Source organism: Onychostruthus taczanowskii, unplaced genomic scaffold (genome assembly GCF_017590055.1).
Source record: "Onychostruthus taczanowskii isolate IOZ18803 unplaced genomic scaffold, ASM1759005v1 scaffold3, whole genome shotgun sequence".
Classification (NCBI taxonomy): Eukaryota; Metazoa; Chordata; class Aves; order Passeriformes; family Passeridae; genus Onychostruthus; species Onychostruthus taczanowskii.
The window spans coordinates 4,144,762-4,158,918 of record NW_024500349.1 but is presented as its reverse complement, the minus strand read 5'-3'; the positions used below and the strand labels follow the sequence as shown (position 1 = coordinate 4,158,918).

General features: G+C 35.7%; 1 protein-coding gene across 1 annotated transcript in view; it reads left to right on the top strand.

Moving 5' to 3' along the window:
- Positions 1–14,157, top strand: part of ZNF804B (zinc finger protein 804B) — a 222,101-nt gene that overhangs the window by 200,673 nt on the left and 7,271 nt on the right. The window lies entirely within an intron of this gene.

Below are 14,157 nucleotides of genomic sequence, written 5' to 3'. Positions count from 1 at the left end.
TTTCTAGTCTAGTCTAGTTTCCTTTTATATGAAGACCAAAGTTAAAGCAAAGAATATTTTCTGTAGTCTATCCTATCATTTCAGTGTCTTTTTGCCTTAAAGACACACTTTTTTCTTGCTTATTGTGAAACTAGAGATTTTCTTGTTGCTACTTATTCCTATGCCATTTATTATGTTCTCTAATTTCTGTTACAGCTTCACACTTTCTTAGCTGTTCATCATACACTGATTTTTCAGTGTATATTCTTGTTCATACTTCCAAAAATTACTGCCACTCTGACTGTAACTCTTCCTGAAGAGCAAGTTTTTGATAGTTTCTTCCTGAATACTTATGTCTTTCTCACACTGCCTTTTCCATAATTAAATTTAAAAGTTTTTCTCACTCTTTCAGATTTTTTCATGTGAATTAACCCCTTCCATCCATTATTCTTGTATCTAAACTAGTTTTGCTTACAAACTAGATTACCCCAATGGTACTGGATTGATAGATGCAGAATAGTTTGTGTGCTTATAATTATAAGCATTTTGTGTTTTAAGAACAAGTTTGCTCTTGGTAATAGGGCTGAAATTTTGTTTATGGATCACAAGCTCTAGCAAATTCACAGTAAAAATACACAGTATTTGCAAAGTCAAGAATAAAGAAGTGAGAAGGCTTCAGAATCAATACTGTTGGGGCACCCTAAAGAGATGCTTTTATGGACCTGCCCTTTAATGAAATCTTTAATCTGAGGTTGCATGTTGTCTTCAGTGAGGAAACACCCATGACTCAATACTGAAGATGGACTGTATCACAGAATCACAGAATCATGAGGTTGGAAGAGACCTCTAAGATCACAGAGTCCAACCTATGCCCTAACACCTCAACTACACTATAGCGCCAATTGCCACGTCCAGTCTTTTTTTAAACACATCCAGAGATGGTGATTCTACCACCTCTGTACTTTAGAATTTAATCCCTTTTGTGCAAGGGATGCAACTGCTACCTGCAAAAGAACTGATGATGTGAAATGAGAGGGAAACAGAAGAACAAGTGGGTTTGGGAAGCAGTTATGGAAATAGGTGTGGACAGAAACTGCTAGAACAGCAAGACATGAATGCGTCACTCAGAAATTAGAAGACAAGAGAGGAGAGTTACAAGATAAGAAGGACCGTGAGAAATAATCAGTAAATGAGGAGAAATGCCAGGATAAAGCACAGCAGGAAACTCTCAGTGTCAGCCACTTAGCACCACCAATGTCTAAATAATTACACTTAGAGATGAGGAATTGAGTGAATAGGTCACATTTCATTACTAATTCTGTTAAAGAGAGTACCACAGATATTGTATTGGCACACAGTGTTGCATTGAAAATAATACAAAGGACTTACACAACATAAAAAATGGGAAAAAGAGCAAAGAATGGAATGCATAATACTGTTTTCATATACATTTTCATCTTTTATCACTGCTAGATAATATAAGACCAAAATTTCCTTGTCCTGAATGCTTTTTTTCTGCTGTTTAGACAAAGAGAAATCCTGCCTTTCTAAAACCATGTTTGCATCATAGCTGCTGTGCTTCTGAGCACCTGCAATCCAGCAATTTTGAAGTGCTGAAGTAGCAGTTCAGGGGAACAGACAATCAGGTTGTGTCACATAACAGAAACTAATGCAAATAAGGGTAACATAAAGCAAAACAGGATGACATCAGCATTTAAGTGAAGGAATAGTGTACAACAAATTCACAAAAGCAGGACATAAACAACATGATAATTCTGTGGTTTCACTGAATTAAGAACATTTATTTTCCCAGTTTGAAATTTTCTTAAAATTAATGCTTGCTTTATAATATCATGCAATATTTTCTTAAATGGTTTGAGGGGAGGCTTGTATTTATAGGTCTGCTACACAGAAATGCTTCAACTGCACATCAGAGCAAGTGCATGTACCAGAGTAGCTCCAGAGCAGCAGAAGCAGCATTGTCAAAAACCACTGAGCACACTCTGGTGATTAGAAATGACTCGAGGCAACACATTCCAAAGAAATGTCACCAGAAACAATTCTTCATTTTAAACTTACCAGTCTGTGCAGATCAGCGAGCTTTAAAGAACTGTTAAACCTGCTGCCCTGATAATGCTCTGCTGCTTTCTTATTACTGAGTGATAAAGTAAATAAATTGGCAGTATTCATCCTTTTTAAATTGGAAGTTACTTAGAATAATGAAATTCCTTTCATCATTAGCCCTCAAAAAATCTTGCAAATAATGCAGAGCTTCTTTTAAATTTAATGTCTTGATAAGCTAAATTGTTAAATGCTAGATGCTATGGAATTACATTTGGTGTTCTTTAGAATGAATGCTAATTAACATGTAAATTAGCAATTTAACCCTCTTTAAATTGGAAAAAAACCCATGGGACACCTAATTTCATAGTTGTTAATGATGGTCCAATGACTGTAGAATTTTTCTTAAGCATTTCTTTATATAAGGAATTACAAAAGTGTACTATCTGGTTTTGGCATTTAAGACACAGCAATAACCAGAATGTCAGTTAGAGGAAGTGCTTTTCATTAATGCCTGTGTTATTGTTCTTTCTGTTCTTCTCAGATGCTCTATTTTTAATTACTAAAGTTTTCAAAGTAATTTTCCTAGCAGAAGGAATGGTTGATACAGTGTAAGGGATGGCTTATTAAAATAAGGAATTGTAAGGATTACATTTATAACAAAACCAAAATGATGATGCCAAACCACAGAAAAATACAAAATTATCCCTCAAACCATCATTTTAGATTGTAATTTTGTACAATAAATCCTCCCTCAGTGCACGAAGGAATACATTCTTCTTCAATTGTATTTAAACTAAAGGTGCAGTTAACCTGGTGGAAACTTAGAATCTCTGGTTCAAATAATTTCCCATTGCTTCAAACTTTGCTCCTGTTTAGAATACAAAGATCCCAAAACTAAATTAATTAAAACATTCTGTTATGACTCTTTTAACATGGCAATGACAATGGAAATGAAAAACAAAAAACTGAAACAAAGGCCTTCCTGAAACATTCCATTCAAATTTTTTTAAAAATGGTTTTGACCTGGCCAGACTTCTTTATCCTAGTGCATAAAAAGAGTTTTCAGAATAAACAGATTCATCTTTGGTTCTGAGTTCTGAAATGCTAAGACACACAGAACATAGAATATGATTTATTTAAATGAGCTAGGCATGTAGAACCTAAATATTTATGTTTAGATTATTATTCCCTGTTAACCTTTAGAGCAGCCAGACTTAAATCATGCCCATGTTATTTAATAAATAAGATAAATTATGTTGGGTGTTGTTGCGTTAAACATCTCTGTATTCAAGGATACAGAATTTTTCCATTTTTAAATGCCAGATATAAAGACAGAAGAAGCAGAATAAGCAGAATGATTTCTATCTACTTCTATGCAAAATGTTACCATTCATGTGAAAGGTGTTCATGATGAGCTAGCAAGAGCTGGGCAAGACTGACCACAGATCTACATTAAATTTCCTGTGCCACCTTCAGAGCACTGGCAAATATTACATAATACTGCATAATACTGTGTATAGGCCACATATTTTGCACAGCTGGTTGGGGTTTTTGTGTTAAATCAGTAGATCTGGAATACCTGGTGTCATGTTAAGGTCAGGGTCTACGGTATCTACAAGTAGTGAGGTGAGAGAGGAAAAGCACTGCCAGATGCTATGATTGGCTTTGGTGACTGCATGCTCACAAGTACTTGAAATCATACTTTTGGAATGACTTTTAGAAAAAAGTATTATTCAAACAGATTAAGGAACCTGTCCCACAGGATATGCCACGTCTGTTCATATCTTACCTGAGGCAGTCCTGTGCCATAATCAGCTTTTTGGAAATACATCAATTAGCTGTCACAGCAAAATGTTAAATGTTCACAGAAAAATTATATTTATCTTGGCTTCTGCTTAACTTTTGAACTTGCTGATAACTTTCCATCACCTGAAAAAATCATAATACTTTTAATCCCGTTGACATACACAAAGTATATCTGGCACTATAAACATCTGTCTAGACTTTGTATCTGTTCTAGTTCTGCTCATTTTTAAATGCCTGTACCTTCCAAGCAGTAATTAATATGTAAGAATGTAGCTGCACAATTTATTCCTATGGAGCTCTAAGTGATGCTTATCAGCTAGGTTTGTGTTCAAGGAACGTTACAATGTGCCTTGTACATCTTTAAGGGGCATTCCTAGCAGGAACAAATATTTTAAAGCAAAAGAGAAATGTATCTGTGCATCACCAAGACAGCATTAAAAAGGGTGAGATTGGTCATTTATCATCCTTACTAAGTTAAATGCATTAATTAACATATTTTATTGTGTCTCTAAGGGAAAAATAAAGAGGTAACCCAGACTGAATATCATTTCATATTTTTTACAATTTTATTATAATTAGGCTTTATCAGAAGCAATTTAAAAGATGAGGGCTCTTTAAGCATCCTCTCAGATTAAATTTCAAGAGAATAAATAGAGAAATATAGGTGACACACATGTGAATACCAAACAAATGTACTAATGCAGGTGATGGGACAGTAAAAAATATATATTTCTTGAAAATAAACCAAATCAAAATTAAACCAAACTAAATCAAACCAAATCAAAAAAACCTAAACTCTAATTTTTCAGGAAATGTTTTTAGAGTAGAATAGTTACTCAGGAATGTGATAAGATCAAACAATATTTCATAAGAGGGTTTGCAGCATTTAGTTTCAAACAATTTGAAATGGTTCATAAAGATTGACATACTTTGCTTCAGCAGTGTTACTTTAGAAAAATAGATTTCAAAATTTCTTTTAAGAAATGCAATAATACTTTCATAATATTAATTATAACATAATCACACCTTTTGTTAATCATTCTTGAGATACAGAAATTATGAAAACTGCAATTTTGAGACATTATGTTGCATTGCTGTTTAAATGCATTAACATCAAGACACTTGATAATTTCATTTTTTGTATGAGTTTTCCAAATTTTATTCTCCCACTAAGACTAAAAATTAAAGAAATTCCAGATATTAAAATTTTCTGCATAGCAGAAATTCTAGTCTTTTTACAAGTGTGTAAGTATACAGGAATTGACAGACACCCCCTGGAACTTTGTGACATGCTTTATGCTTATAGTTAGCATTTCTTGGCTTGTTTTCAGCTCTTAGCATGTTGATGGATTCCAAGTGCTGCTTCCTTCAAAAGAGACACCTAAATACTTGTGTTGAAAAGCCACATTCCATTGATGTGCGTTTACACTTTCCATTTAGGATCTGTGGTATTCAACAGGGTACTAAATCATTTCTGGCAGAAGAAAAACAAAGTGTGGCTTGTGTTCTGAACCTGCCCTGGATCTCTCGTCTCAGCCCAGATTGTGTGAATAACAAATCATAATTAATTGACCAACTACAGGGTAAAGTAATACCATGTTTGGGGGCAAACCAATGCAGTTTAGTAAGGAACATAATCTCCCCAGGCAAGTGGTCAGAGCACCAAGAGAGTTCAAGAAGTGTTTGGATAATGCTCTGAGGCACACGCTGTGGGTCTTGGGGCGTCCTGTGCAGGGCCATACCTCCCATAACTCCGGAACATATAAGTGGGTAAAAAAAGTAGTACAGGATTACTCTTATAAAAGTACACCATGCTCATTTCTACTCTCTTTTCAGGGAGCAGTTTCTAGAATACTGTCAAAAATTTTAAATTATGTCATCACAATTAAAGTGGGTCAGGTTTCAGCTCAGTGACACGTAGCACACCAGTAAGTTCAAGGGGACAAAATACAAGTCACAAATTGCAAATAAATAATATTTTAAACACATGGTAATAAAAAGGGAGCTAGATAGGACCAAAATATCTTTGCCTTGATAAACTGGAAAATTAGGGCATTTTCTCTTCAAGGTTTGGTTATCTTTTTCTATGACACACTGAATTTGTTTAAGAAGAACCTTATTGCTCTTGTCATTTCAGAAGGGAATTCTGTTTAACTGGGAAGAGAGATGGATAAATCAAGTAGATGGAAGGAAGGAGATTAACATCAAAGGAGAGAACACACAATAACAATGTGAAGAAAAATTTGGAAAATAATTAAATAACCTATAACATATAATGAAAACAACCTTTCTAAATAGCAGTACAATGTACTGGGATGTGTTCTCAGAAGACTGTCTCTGATAAACAGAGGCTAAACCAGGCTCTTGAATTATTCTCCCTGAAAAAAAAACCCCAAACAAAGCCAACATCCCCAAACCCCCCCAAAAACCCCAACATATGTTCATCTTTTTCTGCAAATAAACCTGAAACTGGAACATAAACTGCTACTCCAATCCCATGCATGAAGAAATTAAAATTAACAGATCCTCCATCTGAATGTTCTCCCTCTGTGGGCCTCCCTTATGACAAGAATAGCAAAAATACCCTTCATCCATACTATGGGTCTCTAAAAATAATATATGCATTGAAGCTGATCTTTAATCTATATTTTATTTTTAATCTATAATCTTTAATCTATATGTCTATATTAGCATTATGATGATCAACACAGACATATGGGAAATAAAAAAAAAATTGTGTATAACAAATGCAAATAAAATATTTGCATGTATCTGTATAAATAACAAAGTATAACATAAACTTATTTTAGGAACTTAGTTTCATAGAGGTGAATGAGCTTGTAAAATGGGCTGGGAGGAGAAAAATCAAACAGAAAGATGTAAGAGAGAACAAAGAAATTTCAAAGAGCACTTGGCAGATGGTTTAAGAACCCAAATCCCAGAACAGAAAAAGACCAAATAGGTTATAAACAGCTAATCTCCCTTAGAAGGAAAGTCAATTCTCTCTGTCTTAAATTTATAATAAAGGAGAGAAAGGAAAAATGGATGGTAAATACTATAAATCACAAGTGTAGAAATTGGAAAAGAAGTGATGTAGAAAGTAAAAAGGGAAAAAAAAAATCTGTAGTCATCAGAGGTGAGGACAAGAAAGTTTCTGAAAATGTATTGAGAACATAAATTATCTTCTGGTGCAAATTGAAAATATTTACTTGTTAGCAGTGATATAAAAAAGACTATTCAATACAAATTTCTATTCTATACTTGGAACAAAGCCAGATGACTGAGTCACATCCATGATGTTTAGGATGATTGTGAGGTACCACTCAATCAATACTTAAAAAGGACCTTAAACAACATGTTAGAAATAAATATTTTTGTCTCATCTGGTTCAGGCCATAAACTCTTCTAATATTTAATGCTGATTTTTAATGAGTCTGAGAGCACTAGAAGAAAAAGCATCAAGCTAGATGATGACATGATAGGATTAAAAAAGAATAAATAAGAAAATCTGTCATTCTGGCATTAATGCTGGGGACAATACTGGCATGACTGATGCAGGTCTCTATAAAATTTTGAAAATTTATAATGTAATTAATTTAATTTATTATGGACTATATAAAATAACTCTGTCAAAGTAACTTAAATTCATCAATTTATCTGGATGTCCCCTATCTTGTGTTAGTGAAAAGACTTGATTGGATGACTACAACATTCTTTTGCAGTCTTTTCTGATTGAGCAAAACTGCAAGGGAATGTCATGTATTAAAGTTCCTTTATTTGGAGCAGGCATTTTTTGTTAAAAAATTGCTGCTAGATTCCTGGTTACGTTTAACCATCCGCCGTCCTCCTCCAGAAGAGCTCAGTCTACTTTGAGAAAATACAGGAGAAAGAATATTTTTCTTTAGACTGATTAAAAGAAAAAAAAAAAGAAAAGAAAAAGAAAATAAAGTCACAATCTAAAATATTTTTTATAGCTAACTATTACATCCTATTAAAAAAGCAAATTTTTACTTCATATATTTGATGAGGCTTCTGCTTTATCTCCCTCTAGTATCCTTTCCACATATTTGCCCAGTTTGTAACTTTTCATCTAAAGTTCAGTGGCTGGTGACTATAAGGAAGGTTACATTTATCTCAAGTACATATAAAAATATTTATTTTTAGTGATGGACTTTTCTCTTGCAGAGTGCTTCAAAGTCGCTGTGGAGTGGTTGACTCAAGTTTCCTCTGTGTAAGCTGTGACCATAGCACAATAATTTGGAAGAGATTTATCCTTTATGCTCTATTGTTGTTCCCTCAGCATTATCATAGTTACCAAGAATCAACCTCTTATACAGCTAAATCAAAATTAGGTTTCATACAGGTGAATGATTTTTTTTTCAATGGGTGTACAAAGAGTTAGAGGTGATAATTAAACATATACACCTGTAAATATTGATTCAGTAGTCTCCCCTCTGCTCTTTCCAAAATTCACTCCATCTCTCTATGCCTTCAATTATTTATTTGTAAAATGGTATCATAGTAAAGATGAAGTTTCACAAGAAATCTGAGATCTGTCTATGAAAAGTGTTATTTAAAATCCATGTACAGACATTTCTACTGTCATTTTTGTTACTCTGAAAGCATTCTGACTGCATTGCAGAAAATTTGAGGCCAGGTTTTCAACTCACCGGTAGAATTCTGGGATAACTTAGACTCTCTTTTCATTAAAATGTAAGTGATTTTGTATTCGGCCTGCTACAGTCAAAACAAAGAAAAGCAAAGTGATGAGAGAGGCTTTAAAAACATGTGGAAAGTCTTAAATATTTTAAAAATAAGATTACAATAAGTACTGAAATTTTTGAAAGACACTAGTCTCGCACAGGATCTGTAATGCCAGTTTCTTTGGTTTTAGCTGCTTAAAGGAGAAGGAAAAAGAAATAAAATATATAAGATGATGGTTTTGATCTAAGAAGGGTCCAAACACCCTGGCAAGTAAGCTAATATGTGAACTTGAAGGAAAGATACAGACACTGCCCCAAGTTTTTTTATCATTGTAACGTGTTGATTTTTCTGGATAAATTGCTCTGTATTCCAAAGTGACGCTAAATACATCTAACCAAAGTACACAGTGTGCAGCCAGCTTGGTGGAGCCTATGACAATATGTTAGCTGGAGCTGATAGAAACATGAGTGGGCAACAGCTCAGGCTTCCACAGGAGTGAGTTGCTGGCACACAGTGTATGTTCTGTTCTCTTCCCTGTGGAAACAGCCTCCAAATGCATCTGTTTCAACTTTATCTGGGGGATTCTTACGAGAAACACAATTGGATCTTTGAAAATGGAAAGCATCCACAAATGGATACTTTCATCCAGCAACAGATGAAATCAGTTTAATTAGCAGGAATATTTGCAGGTCTGGTTAAACAGTAAGAGTTTCTCTGAAGACATGAAAAACAAGCCCTCCAAAGGGACATCTGTAATTTATCTTTCAGGTTAGACCTGTGATCAGCATCTCATTCACTGATAGATGGATTCTCTAGGACATGTCTGAGGACTGAGTTTTCCTCCCTCCTGCTATCATCTCATTCCCTAATCCAATCAGACAAGGATATTTCCTTTTTTTGTCTTGTCATTCCCTTCCACTACCAATATTAAATCTATTACAGCTGGCTATAATAGAACATACTCTAACAAATAATTACTTGCACACACTTCAAAGAGATCTGTAGCTATTTATGGATAAAACAAATGAAAATTTATCAGCTAGTTTTTGAGCTTCATCTCGTATTGTTAATTCCTGTATATATAACAGCTTTTCCAATTTATTTTTAGGATTTTACTTACCATAGTGAAGGCAAATTCCTTCATTGCTGTTTCCTCACTTTCACTTAGCAAGCTAACACTCTAAGCTTTACATATGAAGTTTAATTATGTTCTCTAGTGACTATCATTCTCATTTGATGCTTTGCAGTGTGAATTCATTTTACAAATAATGCATTTGGTTCCAATGTTAGGGTTACAGGCAAGAGAGTAATTACTGAAATTAACATTCCTTTTTTCCTCAATTAACCCTTCTATGGTGAATTTGGTTAGAACCAAATTAAGGAGCCTTTTTGCTGAGTGGGAATAAATCTTTAAAACAAATCAGGCACTCAAACACATCAGTTCAAGGACTTCAGTTCAAAGAAGGCTCTCTAAATATAAGAGAAGACATATACCTAATATGATATATACATTTTTACCTGTGTCTGGAATGCATAATAAGTAGTTGGGAGGGTTCACTGTGAATGATATTCCAGAACAAAAAAAAATTTAAATCTAATGGGAAAAAGCCAATTTAATTTATACTAAAATCACATTTTCTAGCTTAATACATAGAAAATTACTTTTTTCTCAAAGATACCTTCTGTTCACATCCATGCAGTTACACTACTTGAAGAAGAAGAGGATTTGCAGCTCAGGACAGTTGCAACAACAGTTCTTCTCAGAATCTGAAGCAGTTAACTCTGAGAACCCCTGTAAAATCTATATAATGACATAGCCCCTGGCAGAATATTCAGGAGAAGTTATACTGTCTCCCAGTACCATACTCCTATGGTCCTCAAACTGAGACACTTGCCAGTTAAGAATGAGCCAAAAAAGTTGTTGAGTAGCTCAAATTCCTCCTCATTTGTTACCTGTTCACCACTCTAGTTTGCTTTCTTTATTTGTCAGTATGCTTTCTTTAACCTTCATTTTCTAGCTGACATTCCTGCTCTCCCTATTATTCTTTTCATCCTTTGCCAAGTTCAGTTCCAGCTGCACCTTGGCCTTCCTGACCAGTCCTTACACAGCTGAGCAGCATCACTATACTCTTCCCAGGCCACCTGTCCCTGCTTTCACTATCTTTCCATTTTGTTCTTGCCTCTTATTTTTACCAGCAGGTCATGATTCAGCCATGCCATTCTCCTTTCCTCTTACACCAAATGATTGGTATAACTTCCTCAAAGATCTGCTGGCTTGGTTCTGCTCCCTTGTCCCAGAGGGCAGTTTCTCAGATGGGCTTATTAACTAAACCCTTCATTCCTCTCACCATGTTGCAGTGATGGCAATTTGTTCCTAATTTTCTAGCAGAGCAGTGGGAACCAGCTCCTCTGGTTTGCTGCCTGTGCTGTGTGCATTGGTGTAAAAGCACCTTAGCTGGGAGGTCAGCCGTGTCTCCTTCATAAAGGAACACTCTGTAGAAATTAGAATAAACACCTTTAATAACCTATGTGCACAATGAAAAGAAGGAAGTACTTTTATATTTTACTTTATCCCTCTTGTTTTAGACAGCTGCTTTAAAAACAGGTGATTAGGTGCCTAAAGTGCTTATTTCTTACCAGTGGTTATGAAGAAAGGCGTCTGAAGTTGATCAGAAGAATAGCAATCCAGGTAAACATTTACCTGCACAGGGAAAATAGAAACCAGGATCATAATTCTGGATAGAAAGTAAACTCAGTACTGCAAATGCAGCCAGCAGTGAGTATTCAGGTGCTCATAGGTCAGTGTAAAGAAAGTACTGGCCCAAATAAAGTAAAAATTTAAAAAAATAACAAAACACAACACCCTAGACACTAAAAATAGGAATAAATTGCTAAATTACAGGTATTTGACCTAAATTACAGTTCTACGAGTAGGTCTGTCCATGACAATGAATATTATTTTGCAGTCTTCTAACACTCTCTGTGGGTGTTTATAAAAAAAGGGATGGTTTACTTTTAGATATGGAAATGTCCACACACATGTGTACAAAAAACTTAGAATATAAAATTAGTCTAAAAAAGAAATATAACTGCATGACAACTATATTTGTAGCAGGTGAAGGACAGAACACAAGAAAGCTATTAAATAAATCATATTTTATTATACATGCCTATATTTGGACACCCAGTTAGGTACCTAATTATGTGAAAAATGCAACTGCTGTGTAAAGCAATGTTAATTTTCAAACACACCTACTGAGTTTGAAGTTGTCATTCAGATATCTGCTCAATTACTTGCTCTTGTACCCCACCTGCAGAAAATATCTGTGTGCTTGTCAGAAGTCTGGCACAGGTTATTAGTGAAGAAAACCAGGGCTTTGCAGGTTCAGCAGGCAGTCCCATGATCTATCCAACATAACTGACAAATTTCATTATGACTCCTAACTAGAGCTCTGGCAGTGCAGCTTTGTTTTGTTTTGCTGAGGGGATGTGCAGGGAGAGCCCTTTCTCTCTTCACACTGTAGAGCTTTTGGTGTCTTGGATTTCAGCTCCAGTTGATGGGTTCTCTGCTATGCCTACCTACATTACTTTTTCTTTTCTCTACTTCTCTGACACATGCTGCATGCCATTAGAGAGCAAAAAATACTCCTATTCTTAGTGTTGGTCCATTTGCTTTTTTGATTATCATCCTAACTGTCAAAGAAATGAAATGGCATTGCTTTGCAGTAGTGTGCTCCATAGTTCTCGGTTTCACACTGTTCTTTGTTTCCTTGACAGGTAGAAACTGTTTCTGTTTTTCCTCATGAATGCTTTATGTGTGATGCTGAACAGCTCACAGTGACAGCTAAAACATAGCAATCTGCCCTAAAGGGCATTTCTCAAATGTGTTTCTTTGCCCTTTCTTCACATTGGACATGTTAATAAGGCTCAAGACTACCTATGTTTTTCTGTGGAGAATAGGATCTTTACAGCTTAAATATCTCTACACTCATGTAAATATTACCTAGGTGACAGAACATTTGGATTTGTTCTAGGAAGATTCTTTGATTTCTTTTTTCAGCTTTGGCTTTAATATATTATTTGAAAAGATTTTTTCTTGAACCAAAAGTAACACTGTCTTACATATTCATCCATTTGACTGTAAATTGCAGACAATGAGGTTGAGGGCATGGAGTGCTATGTGACTGGCCTAGCAAGGGACAAATGAATAATGAGAGAAGGCACATGAAGGCAGAGTTAAGAGCTAAACATATAGGGAGCAACCACTTCTTTTCAAAAAGGTGAAGCCTAAAAGCTTTAAAGAGGACTTTACAGCTGTCCTGTTTTAGAGTCTAGTTCCATGAAGTACTGGATGTTGGGGCTGATACAAACTCTATGGAGAAACATACAGTTTTGACAAACTATAGATAGTTCTGATAAAATGGTTAAGCTTTCATCAGGCACTAGGCAATATGATGCTTCTTGCTGGTTGGTGGTGCACCAGTTCCTTGAGAAACTTCCTGGCATTCTAATCCCCATCCAAGAGAGAGTGTCTGTGCAAAACTATCAGGATGGCTGAGAGCCAGAGACCCATCTAAAGCTCCCTGAGCAGATTATTTGTGGACAGCCCAGCTCTCCTTGTCTCCAAATCAGTGCTGAAAGGCATATATCTTGGGGTCCAAAAGGCTGAGAGCAAACAAAAAACTTCTGCTCTTAGTCTCCCAGAACTGATTTTTCTCCCACAGATGTTATCTGACTTTTTAAAAAATCCCACACTTGAAGAACGGCTGATGTGACAGTGGTGAGAGATGCTCACTACAGCTTTCCAGCATTCTTCACAGAAAGAAATCACAGACCTTGTATGGCCTGTTTCCACCAAGTGTTTTTCCATGCCTCTCTGTCATGTTATATCTTTGCCACTAACAGGATTCTTTCATCTTATCTGGACAAAAAAGAACCTGTCTCTTTAGATGGTGGTTTTCACCCATTTGCTTTGTCATAATCTATTGGCAAAAGGTAGACCTCTCTCCAGAAAGCAGTTCTCTCATACACTTATAATTTTCTTGACTTCCAGCATTTGAGGATTCTTTGTCTCCAGCCCTGTTTTCTCAGAAGCAGGTGCATGTTGGCCGTTGTACAGCTCTGTGCCATGGCTAGACTTCTCCCCATACCTGAGCTGCAGAAAGCAGTATTTGATTTTACAATGCTTGGTCAGCCTTCAGTTTATCCTACTGATGCATATTGATCTTCTGGCCCTGCTACAGTGAGTGAACCAGCAGCATGAGATGATGGCAGAGATTGGGATGTTGATCTTTAGGTGTTGGTGGACAGTCAAGTAGGCTTAGATGCTGAAAGAAAAGCAGCACTTTAAAAATGACTGAGATATCAAAACCTTTCTTCAAATCTACTTTGCAAAAACAGCTCCATGTAAAATTTAGCATTGCATGGTGTTGATATAGTAGTTCTAAATTACACAGATGAATGCAGGCACCTCTGGACCAAGGGGCAAAAAAATGAGGCAGTTTAGTTTCAGTTCTAGTTCTCAAAGTTTCCAGTTTGGGCATCTGGCTGAATACACCAGAGCCCCTTCCCTGCTAGCAAACATTTTTTCTCCAAACACTGGAG